This window comes from Pan troglodytes, chromosome 19, assembly GCF_028858775.2.
Source record: "Pan troglodytes isolate AG18354 chromosome 19, NHGRI_mPanTro3-v2.0_pri, whole genome shotgun sequence".
NCBI lineage: Eukaryota > Metazoa > Chordata > Mammalia > Primates > Hominidae > Pan > Pan troglodytes.
The window spans coordinates 22,410,827-22,426,624 of record NC_072417.2 but is presented as its reverse complement, the minus strand read 5'-3'; the positions used below and the strand labels follow the sequence as shown (position 1 = coordinate 22,426,624).

The following is a 15,798-nucleotide window of genomic DNA, read 5'->3' as shown; positions in this document are numbered from 1 at the left end:
GTGCCAGCCCCGAGGAGGACAGGAAGGATTCTGACCACATCACTATCTGCCCGCCTGACCACCTGGGTCTGTCTCCTCCAGACTCGGTCACCAAGATGCATATGCCCTCCCACGCCTGCATGCCCACATGCGCCCACTCCCACTTGCGTGTCCACATGCGTGTACAAGTATGCCCGTGCCTGTCCCCTCCTCTCTAAGGACCCAGAGAAGAGGGCCAGGCACCAGCTTCTTCCAGGAGGAAGGTTAAATCTTCTTCCTGGCCTCTCTTCCCTTCACCCCCTCATGTGGGGGTGACAGACCCCAGCCACGCACAGTGGACACATGCCCTGAGTAAGAAGTTACAGCCCCTCCTCTGAGCCCATGGGTCCATCTTGTCTTCCCTCCTGCCTTAGAAGTGCTTCCTCCCCAGGCTTAAGGGCCAGGCAGCACTAAGCCCACCAGCCCACCCCTGCTGAAGGCCACCTCCTTTCCTGGTCAGGCTCTGACCTCCACCCTTCCACTCTAGGCCCATTCTTCCTCCTCCGGCCCCCATCCTGGATCTCTTTTTCTCCCCTGCCATGTCTCTCAGCCCCTCTTCTCCTGTACCCACTGTGGGCTGGGGACAAGGACCCCAAGCAGAGCCAGGCACAGTGTGAATGTGGGGCACGAGACACTTGTAGAGATCACACTAGGAGCAAGACTGGGCCCCATGCCCTGCTCTGCCCACAAAAGCTCTCATACCAGTGTCCCATCCCCTGTACCCGACTCAGAAGCCCAGACCCCAGGGGTAGACTAATCCCCTCCTCGCTATCAGGGTGGAGGACAGCAGGAATCACAGAAGGCTGGAGGCCTCATGCTTATCACACACCTGACGCATCTCTCTGTCCCCACCCTGAGGCCAGGGATGAGGACTCACACACACACACACACACACACACACACACACACACACTACACACGTGTGCGTGCATATGACAGGTCACCAAGGGATATGCAACCAGGCCTCAGAGACAGGAATAGCCTCTGTAAATTCCAGAGAGGCCAGAAACTCTGAGCCACCAGGGAGGAGCTGGGTGGAGAGGGGAGAGAAGAGGACAGGTGTGGAACTCAGGCCCTCAGCATTGCCCTGCAGGTAGAATGGGGGGCAGGGACTCCCTATGGCAGAGCCAGGAGTGTCAGTGTCAGGGCTGGGACTGCAGAATGGGCAGCCAGCAACTCACCTGGCATCTCACCTGCTTCTCTTCCCCAGTAGGAAGCTGGGCCCCCATGATGGGGGTCTCCCAGGGGGCTCCAGCCCCAAACTATAGGGAGTGAACAAACTCACACAGTTCCTGCCTGCTCTTGGCCACAGAAGTTGGCTCTCAGGCCCTGTCTCGGATTCCCTCCCCCCAGTGAGAGGAGGTGATGACCACAGTGGCTCCCCAGAGGGGTCTACCTCCCTCCACCACACCCTCATGCCTCTGAGAGGCACAAGGGGGAGGGTCAGGAGAGGTTCTAGAACAAACCAGCTGCACAACACCCCTCCTTTCCCCACTCTGACCTCACTCTTCCCTCCCAAACCCTCATAGGAAGTGCTGGGGCAGGAGCAGGTGCACTAGGAAGACCCAGTCCTCTGGGGCTAGAGGCAAAATGAACGCCTCCAAACCAGGACTTGGCCCAGGAACTGGCTCAGGGGCTGGCGAGGGGACATGGTGTCCTTTGTTGACTCAGTGAGTCTGCTCTGTGCCACCCAAGCCAGGTGGAGGGAGAGCCAGAAGGAATGGTGATCTTTGCCTCAAGGAGCTCAGTTATGTCCACACGACAGGTCCCTCCCCCAAACACACGTTCTCCAGGACAGAAACTGGGTCTCCCTTTAACCATCCCGGCCTGGCCCAGAGCTACATGTCCAGGGGCAGGATCGGAGGAGCTGGGGGTGACCCCACAGGATCCTGGGCCTCAGGCCTCAGTAGGCTTTGGGGAACTGTGCCTAGCTCAGCCCTCTGAGATTCTGATGGAAGTGGTTTGGGCCGGGACCTGGGGAAAGTGTTTAATTTTAAGCCTCCTTGGGTGATTTGACTGTGCCTCCCAGGTGTGGCACCACAGCTCAGTATAATCTTTTTTTTTTTTTTTTTTTTTTTAATGGAGTCTCACTCTGTCACCCAGGCTGGGGTGCAGTGGCTCGATCTCAGCTCACTGCAACCTCTGCCTCCCAGGCTCAAGTGATTCTCCTGCCTCAGCTTCCTGAGTAGCTAGGATTACAGGTGCCTGCCACCATGCCCAGCTAATTTTTGTACGTTTAGTAGAGATGGGGTTTCATCGTGTTGGCCAGGCTGGTCTCAAACTCCTGACCTCAAGTGATCTGCCGCCTTGGTCTCCCAAAATGCTGGGATTACAGGCATGAGCAGCCCGGCTGACTCAGTGTAATCTTATTGCATGGATGTGGGGTGAGATTCCAAATGTAACGGTTTCAGGTGAGACCCTTTTCTTGGGTTTGGGGCAGAAGCTTCCATTGATTCAGAGGGAAAAAGAGTGGAGCCGGAGACCAGAGACTTGGACTCTTGTCTAGACTCTACTTCAGCTTCTCGCTGAGCAGCTGCTTGAATTTCTGGGCCTCAGTTTCTTCATGTGTAGAACAGAGCTGTCAACCCTACCCCGTCACAGGGCTGGCTCTATGAAAGAACCGAGCGGGCCTTGGGTTCCCACACCCATGGGGATTGGGGGAAAGCAGGCCTGGACTTCTGCTTTTCTGACTTCGGGTTTCGATTGGGTGCCCTCGGCTCTGGACTCTGTCCCCAGCCTCTGGGTGACCTCATGGGGCTGCTTGCCTGGCCTGCTCCTCCAGGGCGGGGTGGGAGCTGGGGTGGGGCATCCTCAGGGCTCACAACGCTTGTGCTCTAAGTAAGGCTGGCAGACACCCAGCAGGGCTGCTGGGGCCAGGAGGGATCAGAAATGGTCCATGAGGGGCTGGGTGCGGTGGCTCAGGCCTGTAATCCCAGCACTTTGGAAGGCCGAGGCAGGAGGATCACTTGAGGTCAGGAGTTTCAGACCAGCCTGGCCAACATAGCGAAACCTTGTCTCTACTAAAAATACAAAAATTAGCTGGGCGTGGTGGTGTGCGCCTGTAATTCCAGCTACTCGGGAGGCTGAGGCAAGAGAATTGCTTGAACCTGGGAGGCAGAGGTTACAGTGAACCAAGATCGCACCACTGCACTCCAGCCTGGGTGACAGAGCGAGACTCCATCTCAAAAAAAAAAAAGAAATGGTCCATGAGGGAACCTCCCAGCCAGCGAAGGCTGTAGGGATGAGCCAGACTAGGGAGGTGGGAAAATGAGACCAAGGAATGATCACCTTCTGCCCTCCCCCTCAAACGTATCTGTGTTTGCACCCACCATTCCTTCCCCCTCCCCCAGTGGAAGGCACAGGGGCCTGCCGTCCAAGGCAACCTCCTCAGCCCGGTCCTGAAGGACCCCATAGCCTCCCGCTTGCTCGGAAGTGGCCTCACCTCAAATTTCCAACCCTTCCCTTCTGACTACCTTTGTCCCTTTCTCATTTCAACAAACTCAAGGCCTCTCCATGTTGGTTTTTTTTTTTTTTTTTTAGACAGCGTCTTGCTCTGTCACCCAGGCTGGAGGGCAGTGACATGATCATGGTTCACTGCAGCTTTGACTTCTTGGACTCAAGCAATCCTTCTGCCTCAGCCTCCCAGGTAGCTGGCTAGCTGGCAGTACAGGCCCACACCACCACGCCCGGCTAATATTTTTTTTTTTTTTTTTTTTAGAGACAGGGTCTGACTATGTTGCCCAGGCTGGTCTTGATCTCCTGAGCTCAAGAAATCCTCCCACCTCAGCCTCCCAAAGTGCTGGGATTACAGGCCTGAGCCACTGCACCCAGTTGGTCTCTCCATCTTAAAAAGAAAATGTTGACTGGGCACAGTGGCTCACGCCTGAAATCCCAGCACTTTGGGAGGCTGAGGCAGGTGGATCGCTTGAGGTCAGGAGTTCAAGACCAGCCTGGCCAACATGGTGAAACCCCATCTCTACTAAAAATACCAAAAAAAAAAAAAAATAGTCAGGCGTGGTGGCGGTTGCCTGTAGTCCCAGCTGCTTGGGAGGCTGAAGCAGGAGAACCACTTGAACCCCAGAGGTTGCAGTGAGTAGAGATCACACCATTGCTCTCTAGCCTGGGTGACAGAGAGAGAGTCCATCTCAAAAAAAAAAAAAAAAAAAAAGTTTTGTTCCCTGGACCCAGCTCTGCATCTCCTTTTAACAACTAATTCCTTTTTCCCTTCCTCCTTTTTGAGCCAACTTCTCTGTTCCCTCACTTAGACAATCAGCCCACTGCTTAGAGGCCTTCTACCACTTCCTTGATGATAGATCTGGTCCTCCTCTGGCCTGACTTCTCTCCAGTGTTTGCTCTTTAAAATCCTCTCCTTCTTGGGCTTCCTCAGGCCAGGCCTCCTAGTTTTCCTTCTTTTTCTTTGCTACTGCTCAGCAATTGGGCCCCAGGCTCCACCTCCTCTGCCATGGCCTCATGCTTGGTGTCTCACCTGGCTTCTCACTCCACCGCCTTGGGAGAGCCCAGCCCCACCGGCTGTAGATCAACAACTCGCAGCACAGTCTCCAGGCTCACATAGCCCATTGCCATCTGGATGTCCTTTGTACATGTCGAAAACCGTGTGCCCCAAATCAAATTTGTCCTCTCCCTCCTCCTTCCCCGATCTTAGCATCTGAGTGACATCTACCTCTGTCACTCAAGGTAGAATCATCCTTGCCTCCTGCTGGCTTTGCCTCATCTGACGCTGAGCCCCGTTGATCCGACCAGCCTAAGCCTTGCAGACCTGCCTACCAGTTCTCAGGTAACACCAAGGTTAGAGGAAGACAGAAACACTGCTGCAAGGAAGCAAACAGACACCTTGCAGGCAGGGCAATGAGTCAATGTCCAGGCAGAAAGAAAGGGTAGGGCTCTTCAAGGGAGATTGAAGAGACAGCCAGATACAAGGCATGGACTTGGACGGGATCCTGAACCAAACAAACCAGCTGTGAGAGAGATGTTTTAGGATAAGGCAGAAATCTGACGATGGCTTAGGTCATAGATGACACTAAGGAATTATTGTTAATTTTCTCAGATATAATAATGGTAGGGTGTTTACTTTTCAGAGATGCATGCTGAAGTTTTTGTTTTTTTTGTTTTTTGTTTTTTTTGAGACGGAGTCTGGCTCTGTCGCCCAGGCTGGAGTGCAGTGGCATGATCTCGGCTCACTGCAGGCTCCGCCTCCCGGGTTCACGCCATTCTCCTGCCTCAGCTTCCCGAGTAGCTGGGACTACAGGCGCAAGCCACCACGCCCAGCTAATTTTTTTGTATTTTTTTTTTTTAGTAGAGACGGGGTTTCACCGTGTTAGCCAGGATGGTCTCAATCTCCTGACCTCGTGATCCGCCCACCTCAGCCTCCCAAAGTGCTGGGATTACAGGCGTGAGCCACCGCGCCCAGCCTCATGCTGAAGTTTTTAGGGGTGAAATATGATGTCTAGAATTTATAATTCATCAGCAATAAATAAATAAAAATAAACATGGCAAATATTGTTTTTTCTCTTTTCTCTCTTTTTTTTTTTTCTGGTAGAGCAGCCAGCAAGGAGTTGGCTCCTTGCTATTGTTAAATCTAGGCAATAAGTAACTGTATTCTTTTTTTAATTTTTTTTTGAGATGGAGTCTAGCTCTGTCGCCCAGGCTGGAGTACAGTGGCACAATCTTGACTCACTGCAATCTCTGCCTCCCAGGTTCAAGCAATTCTCTGCCTCTGCCTCCTGAGTAGCTGGGATTACAGGCGCCCACCACCACACTCAGCTAATTTTTTGTATTTTTAGTAGAGACAGGGTTTCACAATCTTGGCCAGGCTGGTCTCAAACTCCTGACCTTGTGATTCACCCGCCTCAGCCTCTCAAAGTCCTGGGATTACAGGCGTGAGCCACTGCGCCCGGCCTGTATTCATTTCTTAAAAATATTACTGGCCGGGCGCGGTGGCTCATGCCTGTAATCCCAGTATTTTGGGAGGCTGGGGCAGGCGGATCACCTGAGGTCGAGAGTTTGAGACCAGCCTGACCAACATGGAGAAACCCCATCTCTACTAAAAATACAAGAAAATTAGCTGGGCATGGTGGCCCATGCTTGTAATCCCAGCTACTTGGGAGGCTGAGGCAGAGAATCACTTGAACCCAGGAGGCGGAGGTTGTGGTGAGCCGAGATCGAGCCATTGCCCTCCAGCCTGGGCAACAAAAGCTAAACTCTGTCTCAAAAAAAAAAACCAAAAATTATTTTTGGCTGGGTGTGGTGGCTTATGCCTGTAATCCCAGCACTTTGGGAGGCCGAGGCAGGCAGATCACCTGAGGTCAGACTTTCAAGACCAGCCTGACCAACATGGCAAAACCCCTCCTCTACTAAAAATACAAAAATTAGTGGGGCATGGTGGCATATGCCTGTAATCCCAGCTACTTGGGAGGGTAAGGCAGGAGTATCACTTGAACCCGGGAGGCAGAGGTTGCAATAAGACAAGATTGTGCCATTGCACTCCAGGCTGGGCGACAGAGCAAGACTCAGTATCAAAAAAAAAAAAAAAAAAATTCTTTTTGTCTGGGCATGGTGGCTCACACCTGTAATCCCAGCACCTTGGGAGGCAGAGGTAGGTGGATCATTTGAGATCAGGAGTTCGAGACCAGCCTGGCCAACATGGTGAAACTCCGTCTCTACTAAAAATACAAAAATTAGCCAGGTGTGGTGGCACTTGCTACTCGGGAGGCTGAGACATGAGAATCGCTTGAACCTGGAAGGTAGAGATTGCAGTGAGCTGAGATTGTGCCACAGCCCTCCAGCCTGGGTGACAGAGCAAGATTCTGTCTCAAAAAAAAAAAAAATTTTGGCCGGGTGCGGTGGCTCACGCCTGTAATCCCAGCACTTTGGGAGGCCGAGGCAGGTGGATCACAAGGTCAGGAGATCGAGACCATCATGGCTAACATGGTGAAACCCCGTCTCTACTAAAAATATAAAAAATTAGCCGGGCACAGTGGCAGGCGCCTATAGTCCCAGCTACTTGGGAAGCTGAGGCAGGAGAATGGCGTGAACTTGGGAGCGGAGATCGTGCCACTGCACTCCAGCCTGGGCGACAAAGCGAGACTCTGTCTCAAAAAAAAAAAAAAAAAAAAATTTTTTTTTACTTTTCTTCACGTTGGACATTTTCTTTTTTTTTTCAGTTTTAAATTTATTTACTTATTTTTAATATAGAGGCGAGGTCTCACTGCGTTTTTCAGGCTGGTCTTGAACTCCTGAGTTCAAGCAGTCCTCCCGCTTCGGCCTCCCAAAGTGCTAAGATTATAGGTGTGAGCCACCAGGCCCAGCCTATTTGGACATTTTCATAATAAAAAGTAAAAAAAAAAAAAAAAAATCCCTTAAACTTTTTTACTATTCTCCATCCTCACTGTCACTACCATATAAGCGTGTGGTCTCAGCTATTTGGGAGGACCAAGCGGGAGGACTGCTTGAGCCCAGGAGGTTGAGGCTGCAGTGAGCCGTGATCGCACCACTGCACTCCAGCCTGGGTGACAGAGCGAGACCCTGTCTCAAAAAAGAAAAGAAAAAAAAGTTGTTCATTATTTCTCACCTGGAAACAGACTTGCCCTTCCAGCTCCCCCCACCCCTGAAGTGTTACAAAGTAGTTCCTCTCCCTTTCAGACACAGCTCTGGAGCCAGGATTCTGGGAATAAGGCCACTTAAACACGCCCTGTTTCCCCTCTGCTGCCAACTGCGACCTGCTACTGCCTGAGTCAAGCAGAGGCTGGGACAGTGGGTGGGTGGGACCTGGCTGGCACAGGTGAGAGGCTGTGTCTGAGGTAGAGGCTCCCAGGGGAACCTTGGGGCAGGCTGGCCCATCATGGGACCCTGGGGAGAAGGCAGGGTGGCTTTTGTACCCTTGCGCCCAGGAGCTGAGGAGGGCCAAACAGGTGGGCCAGGTAGTCTCTACCCGTAAGGCCAGGGCACCAAGGAGACAGGGAGAATTCCTGCTGGTGTTTTGACATCACAGATGCCCCATGCCCACAGGCCCACTGGCAGAGACCACCATCTCTTCTCCACTCTAGGGCCCCCCCACCAAGTGGGTACTCCTGCAGCTCGACCCCAGCTCTGGGGAGCAAAGTCATATAAACTCACTCTGTGACAGCTCAGCAGGGGGAACAGAGAGAACCACCAAACCAGCTGCCGCCACCAGACCTCAGCACAGCTGGGACCCAGGACACACTAAACCAGCCGCCGTTACCAGACCCCAGCACAGCTGGGACCCAGGACACACTAAACCAGCTGCCGCTACCAGACCCCAGCACAGCCGGGACCCAGGACGCACTAAAGATGCCATCACAGGTCATGGGGAAAGACAAACTTGTCAGTGAAAGGTCACAGGACAACTGGCTGCCCATCCAGAGATAAACATAAATAAACAAGTATATAAGTAAGGGAGGGTCCACGTCTAACTCTGTCCATGCACAATAACCCTCAAAGGATTAAAGATTTAAGTTTTTAAAAACGAAGCCATAAATACAATCAAAGAAGAAAACAAAATCTAATATGCTGTATGTATATACATATATATAAGCCTATATATTTTATATATGTGTCTCTTTATATAGATAAAAGACTTCAATATGCTGTATGTACATATAAATATATACAATATATACTATGCTGTGTGTGTATATATATAAAAGACTTATGCTGTATGTGTGTGTATATATATATATATGACTTTGTAACAAAGATGCAAAATATAAAAGCCATAAAATAAATGAGTGATACATTGGACTACATAAGTATATTTTAAGAAAACTTGTGTGGCAAAATAATGCTATTAGCAGAGTCAAAAGACAACTCAGGGTGGGGGAGGGAATTACAATTCATGTAATAATAGACAAAGGATTATTTTCCCTAGTATAGAAAAAGCTACTAGAACTCAATAAGAAAAAAGCCCAACAACCCAATACAGAAACAGGCAAAGGATATAAATAGACCATTCACAGAAAAAAAAGGGGGGGAACAAACAGCCCTTAAATATATGAAAAGATAATCTTACTAGAAAGAGAAATGCAAATTTAAAGTACCTTAAGATAATACATTTTATGGTCAGGTTGGCAGAAAACAAAAGTTTGACAACAGTCAGTTGGCAAGGCTTTGGGGACCAGACACTAATTTGTGTTGGTGAGGGCACATTGGTATACGCCTCATGGGACATACTCATCAAATATCTAATATTTATCTTTTGACCCCAAAATCCCACTTCTGGAATTTTTCCTACTTCTACCTGTACATATATAAGAGTATTCATTATGACATTGTTGTAACAGCAAAAAATGGGAAATATTCCAAATGCCTGTCAACAGGAGACTGGTAAAATGGATTATTTGTAGTTGTAGGGAAGGAGACAGAACCTCTCTAGGTACAATCTCCAAGATACATTGTCAAAGAAATAAAAAGTAAACAAGGTTTTTGTTTTGTTTTGTTTTGTTTTTTACCTTGTTTTACACATAGGACGGTGTTGCTTGAGAGAGAAAATTAAGTAATCAGATACATAATTATACTAGTTTGTACTCAGAAACTTTGGAAGAATGAAGAAAGAATGAATGAAAGTGGTGACTTTTGAGTTGATGGAGAACAGAGCAGGGAAACAGTGTACATGTGACATTTTTACTATAGACTTTAAAATATTGCTTTGATTTAAAAAAAAACCTGTAAAAATACTATCTAGTAAAATAAATTCAAGGCTATTGGCAAAATAGAGGGGCTGGAGAATGCAATTACAACTTGAATACAAACTCTTAAGGAGACTCAAATCAAGCAGAGTTTTAAAAAAGGACTGATTTTGGCAGGGCGCGGTGGCTCACGCCTGTAATCCCAGCACTTTGGGAGGACGAGGCGGGCGGATCATGAGGTCAGGAGATTGAGACCATCCTGGCTAACACGGTGAAACCCCGTCTCTACTAAAAATACAAAAAATTAGCCGGGCGTGTTGGGGGGGCGCCTGTAGTCCCAGCTACTCAGGAGGCTGAGGCAGAATGGCGTGAACCCGGGAAGCGGAGCTTGCAGTGAGCCGAGATCATGCCACTGCACTCCAGCCTGGGCGACAGAGGGAGACTCCATCTCAAAAAAAAAAAAAAGAAAAAAAGACTGATTTTTAGAACTTAAAATATGTCATTGTACTAGTTGAAGGAGAAGAAATTCACTCTTGAGATTCAAATTTGCAGCCTGGAAGGTCAAGAAGAAACATCAAACCTCAGAGCAAAAGTACAACAAGAATGAAATAAAGAGACCAAAGATAAACTGTGGGGGACCCAGTTGGGAGCGCTCACATGCAAAGGAAAGAAAAGGTAAAAGAAACAATAATCGAGCAACAGTCCGGGCGCAGTGGCTCATGCCTGTAATCCCAGAACTTTGGGAGGCCAAGGCAGGCAGATTGCTTGAGCCCAGAAATTTAAGACCAGCCTGGGCAACAAGGTGAAACCTTGTCTCTCCATAAAATATAAACAAAATTAGCTGGGCATGGTGGCGTGCGCCTGTATTCCCAGCTTCTCAGGAGACTGAGGTGGGAGGATCACTTGAACCCAGGAGGTCGAGGCTGCAGTGAGCCGTGATCGTGCCATAGCACTCCAGCCTGGGTGGCACAGTAGACCCTGTCTCAAAAAAATAAAAAATAAAGAAACAATAATCAAATCAAGCAACAAATAGATGTTCCTAAGCTGAGAAAAGACCGGAGTCTACAGAGTGACAGGTTCTGTAAGCTCCAGATGAGGGTGCTGAGAAAAGAATCCCCATCGAGGCATGTGCTACAGAATATGTGTTTGATTAGGAACCCCAGAGAAGGGACAGCTGCCAATAATGAAATGGAAAGTGCAACAGGGGAAGAAAAAGGAAATCGATAACCAGATCAGAGGGAAAAAAACTGCAAGATAAACCAATAAATGTAAAATAAGCCAAAGGTAATCAAATCAAGTACAGTAGATCAATTGTTAAATGAAATGTGAACAGATTGAATTCTCCCACTAAAAGACAAAGAGTCAGCTTGGGTTTAAAAATACAGTGATAGGCTGGGTGCAGTGCCTCATACCTGTAATCCCAGCACTTTGGGAGGGTGAGGCAGGTGGATCACTTGAGGTCAGGAGTTTGAGACCAGCCTGACCAATGTGGTGAAACCCTGTCTCTACTAAAAATACAAAAATTAGTTGGATGTGGTGGCATGTGCCTGTAATCCCAGTTAATCAGGAGGTTGGGGCAGGAGAATCAGTTGAACCTGGCAGGCGGAGGTTGCAGTGAGCCAAGATCGCACCACTGCACACCAGCCTGAGTGACACAGCAAGACTCCATCTCAAAAAACAAACAAAAATCCATGAAAATAATAAAAATACAGTGGTGGCGGGCAACACAAAGAAACCCCATCACTACAAAAAATAGCAAAAAAAAAAAAAAAAAAAAAATTAGCTGCGCATGGTGGCACGCGGGCCTGTGGTCCCAGGTTCTCAAGGTGCTGAGGCAGGAGAATTGCCTCAGCCAGGGAGGCTGAGGCTGCAGAGAGCCATGATCACACCACTGCACTCCAACCTGGGCAACAGAGGGAGACGCTATCTCAAACAAAACAAAACAGTGATGTGACATATACAAGAAATTAGTAGTTTCAAAAAATGATAATAGTAGGAAATAAAAGAATGCTAAGCAAGTACAAAAAAAGATAAAGTAAAATAAGGAGTGGTCATATAAACAATAGAAGGGTGAAATTTAAGGTTAAGCACTAGAATAGGATAAAGAGGGACACCACGTAATGATAGAAAAGCATAATTTGTAACGAAAGAACACTCGAAATCTGCATCCTCCTGACAGCATCGTAGTTAAATATAAAAAGCAAAAACTAGGAAAAGCCCCAGAAGAGCTTTATAGAGAAAATGTGAGAGGAAGGTTTAACATAACACATCTCTATCAGAATTAGAGTAAAAGACCCCTGCCCCCAAGCAAAGGGTACAAAGGAAATGAAAGTTTGAATAATACAATCAATAAACATGATTTGATGCAGATAGTACCTTATATCCCTTAAATAGAAAATATGCATTTTTCTGGCCAGGCATGGTGGCTCACACCTGTAATCCCAGCACTTTGGGAGGCTGAGGTGGGTGGATCACTTGAGGTCAGGAGTTCCAGACCAGCCTGGCCAACATGGCAAAATCACCTCTGTACTAAAAATACAAAAATTAGCCCGGTGTGGTGGCGCACACCTGTAATCCCAGCTACTCAGGAGGCTGAGGCAGGAGAATCACTTGAACCCAGGAGGTGGAGGTTGCGGTGAACCGAGACCACACCACTGCACTCCAGCCTGGGCGACATCTCAAAAAAATAAAATTAAAATTAAAATAAAAAAAGAAAATATGCATTTTTCTTATATGTCTGTGAAAAACTTAGCAAAATCATTTACTTGGTCACAAAGAAATTCATAATAAATTTTAAAAGTGGAGAGTTTACACATCTGGAGAAAATGAATGCTTTCCTAGTAAAATATAAAATGGCCAAAATTAACTAGAAGGTGAGTAGAAACTTAAATAAACTAATTACCATTGATGAGAAAAAAAATCTGCCACTGAAAAAGGCACCCGGTCCAGAGGGTTTCATGAGCGGGAACTGTAGAAACCTTTCGAATTCAACTCTGCCAACACCTTCCTCCTCCAGGAAGCACTCCTGGATTTCCCTCTTGCCAACAAGATTCTGGGAGGGCAGCTCCTCCAACATGCCCCCCACAGCTCTCTGCAGACATATCATATCATATCATATCTTCCATACCATAACTGCCATGCCATACAATATCATAACTGGATCTGCTGTTCAATTTCTCCTGGACAGTAAGCTACCTGAGGGCAGGAACCATCCTTTATTTTTCATTGCTCCCTAGCCCCCAGTACAGCGGCTGACATTCACTGACTAGGTGAATATGGTAAATGAAAAAGCAGAAGGCACAATCGTCATTACACTGTGATGTCTCTACGGGAACTGCCCAAGACATACGCATAAGAAGGCAGAATAAATGGGAAGAAACCAACATGCTCACAGTCATTCGATTGAGATTTCCTCCTATTATTCAAATATTTGTAATGGAGTTAAGCTATTTTTATAGGGAGGGAATAGTAATTTACACATTTAACTGGGCCAAGGAGGAGAAAGGAAGGGGGAGGCTGGGATGATTCTGCAGGCAGGCCCTTCTGCTACCTCTGCTTCCTCTCTCTGGCCCAGTCCCTACACAGACACGGAGGCCCGGGCAGGGGCCCCTGCCCCCCTCCTTTCATGCCTCACAGGGGACCCCCAGCCAGGAGAGGGCAAGGAGGCAGGGTGGGCACCCACAGCAGCCTCAGCTGGACAGAAGGGTCCTGCAGGCCTCACCCTGCTCAGGCAACAGCTCTGGAAGTTCCCTCAACACCAGAATCCTTCTGCAATCTGGAAACAGAGCTTCCCAAATTTTAGCAAGAGCACCTCTGCCCCTGTGCCCCAGAGCCCTAGTCCTGGCAGCCCTGTTTCCCCTTCAATATGAACCAACAGCCACTGACCTCTCACTCCCCAGCACAGATCCAGCTCCCAATCTCCTTAACATTCAGGCATGGAGACTCGACCACATCCCTGATCATCAGCTACGCCCTGGTCACGATCATGGACTTTCCCATTCCCCAGGGCCTGGCACTGACCACCCATCCAGGCTGGCATTCAGTACTGATGCCCACCCCTCCCTGTACTGGACGCAGTCAGCTCTAAGAAGGGCAGAGAAAACAGGTCTATGGGAGCTAAGCTATGAGGATGCAAAGGCCTAAGAATGATATAATGGACTTTGGGGACTTGGGAGTGGGGGAAGGGTGGGAGGGGGGTGAGGGATAAAAGACTACACATTGGGTACAGTGCACACCAGTCAGGTGACGGGTGCACCAAAATCTCAGAAATAGCCACTAAAGAACTTATTCACGTAACCAAACACCACCTGCTCCGCAAAACCATTGAAATAAACATTACAAAAAACAGGTCTAGAGTGAGGTCAACTGCTGAGGCCTGGGAAGAAAGTGAGGGGGCAGGTGGGCTTGTCCTGGGGCCCATCGCAGGCCCCTGGGCGCTGAAGGGAGCCAAGGACTAAGAGGTGAGAGCCAGGCACAGGCTCCAGCGAGACCTGAAGAGATCATGGGGCCTGCAGGAGAGCCAGGGGGTGCGGGGGGTGGGCAGGGAGATCTCTGGGTGGACAGCAATGTGGGGTGAGGGTGGGAGGGAGATCCAAGAAGCTGCTCTCTCCTAAGTCAGGTCCTAGGCAGGCAGAGGGGCTCCTGGGACAGCCTGGGGCTGCAGGTGAGTCACCGGGAGGGAACTGGGTCAGGTGTAAAGAAACCAGCAGGGCCACCCCAGGGTGGCTGCCCCACCTGGGGGTTGGGGGTGGGGGGTGCCGGAAGAGGGAGTACGAGCAAGGGGCTAGCTAGAGTCCCTTCAACTTGGCCTCAGCTTCCTGCTGTTACCAACACCCCTTGTCAAAGTCCCCCTAGCTGGCCCCGAAGGGGGACAGGAGGGTCTGTCCCAAGGCCAGTTCCTTTCTCTCAGTCACAGTGGCCTCGGGCTGCCCTTGGAGTTTGTCCTAGGAAGTGGGTGCTGGGCCTGGATCCAGAGGGGAGGGGCCCCCAGATGGGTTTTAGGATTCGGGAAAGGGAGGGGAGAGATTGGGGAAACTGCTGTGGCCACCCCCTAGTCCCCCAGGGGCGAGGACTCACTCAGTTCCCAGTGGAGGAGAAGGAATGAGGGCCCCGGGCTCCTTCCAGTCGGGGCTGCCTGCTCAGGTGCGGCGCCTCCGGGGCTGCTTGTATAAGAAGGTGCAGCAGCCCGGCTGGAACTTCCCTCCCAGTGGCCAATGCCCCAGCAGCAGGGGCGGGCTCCAGGCCAGCTCCACCTGCCTGGGCCTTCCCACCTCTGGGCGGGGATGGTGACCGCACCCTGAAATCCCAGAGTCAGGACCAAGGGAAGAGTCTCAGAGGCCCCTTTATTGCACTGGCTTTGACCTGGCTTCCCAGAGCTCCCTGAGTGGCCTCTTTGTGGGAGAGGAGGAGTCATCCCTGCTTACCGCCCGTGTCTCCCTCTCTCCCCTCTCAGAAGGGTTTGCTTCTGCCCTCTCCTGGGCAGCAAAGGAACAGGAGATGTCCCTCTCCTGGGACATCAACTCTTCCACAACAGGGCTGGGCACGCAGGACGCTCAGAAGAAGGAGCACGTGCCTGCCTTCAGCTTGTACTGTTCTTGTTGAAGGGAACAGGGTGGCCAACTCTAAAGGCCACCAGGCTGAAACTGAACCTGCTGGCCAGGGTGGGGCTTGGGGTCAGGGGGCCTGGAACTGTCCTGAACACAGCCACTTCCTGGCCGTGTGAGCTTCGTCCTGTCACTAAACCTCTCTGAACCTCTGTTTGTACTCAGGGCAAATGGAGGTGCCTACGCCTGCCTTCCAAGCTGCTGGGAGCTTAACCCTGGGTTACAAGCCTTTGAGCAAGAGCCCACAGGACTGTTAGCCCCTTTGGGACTGCATCTTACCACACTTTGTCCCCAGTGTCCAGCACAGTGACCAGCCCACCCCAAGTGCTCAATATGCGCGATTAGAGTGCATGGGGAGTGACAAGGCTGTAAAACACCATCCATGGCAGGAGCTCCTCTGTTCTGGGGGTCCCTGGCCCTGCCTGGTAGCCTGCCCTAAGCCCTGAGCTACTGCCTGACAGAAGGGCATCCCCACACACTCCCCAGTGCCCCCATGCCATGCCATCCCCACATCC

The 15,798-nt window shown here is 50.0% G+C and overlaps 1 protein-coding gene across 20 annotated transcripts in view; it reads right to left on the bottom strand.

Moving 5' to 3' along the window:
- ARHGAP27 (Rho GTPase activating protein 27) overlaps positions 1 to 15,798 on the bottom strand; it is a 39,122-nt gene that overhangs the window by 16,966 nt on the left and 6,358 nt on the right. For 4 of the 20 annotated variants that reach the window (XM_063798429.1, XM_063798425.1, XM_063798427.1 and 1 more), the window contains exon 1: positions 14,757 to 14,843. The exons of the other annotated variants lie outside the window; for them this stretch is intronic. The gene's annotated coding sequence lies outside the window, so the exon portion shown is untranslated. Of the gene's footprint in view, positions 1 to 14,756; positions 14,844 to 15,798 lie in introns of those variants that run through there. 20 annotated transcript variants of the gene reach the window in all.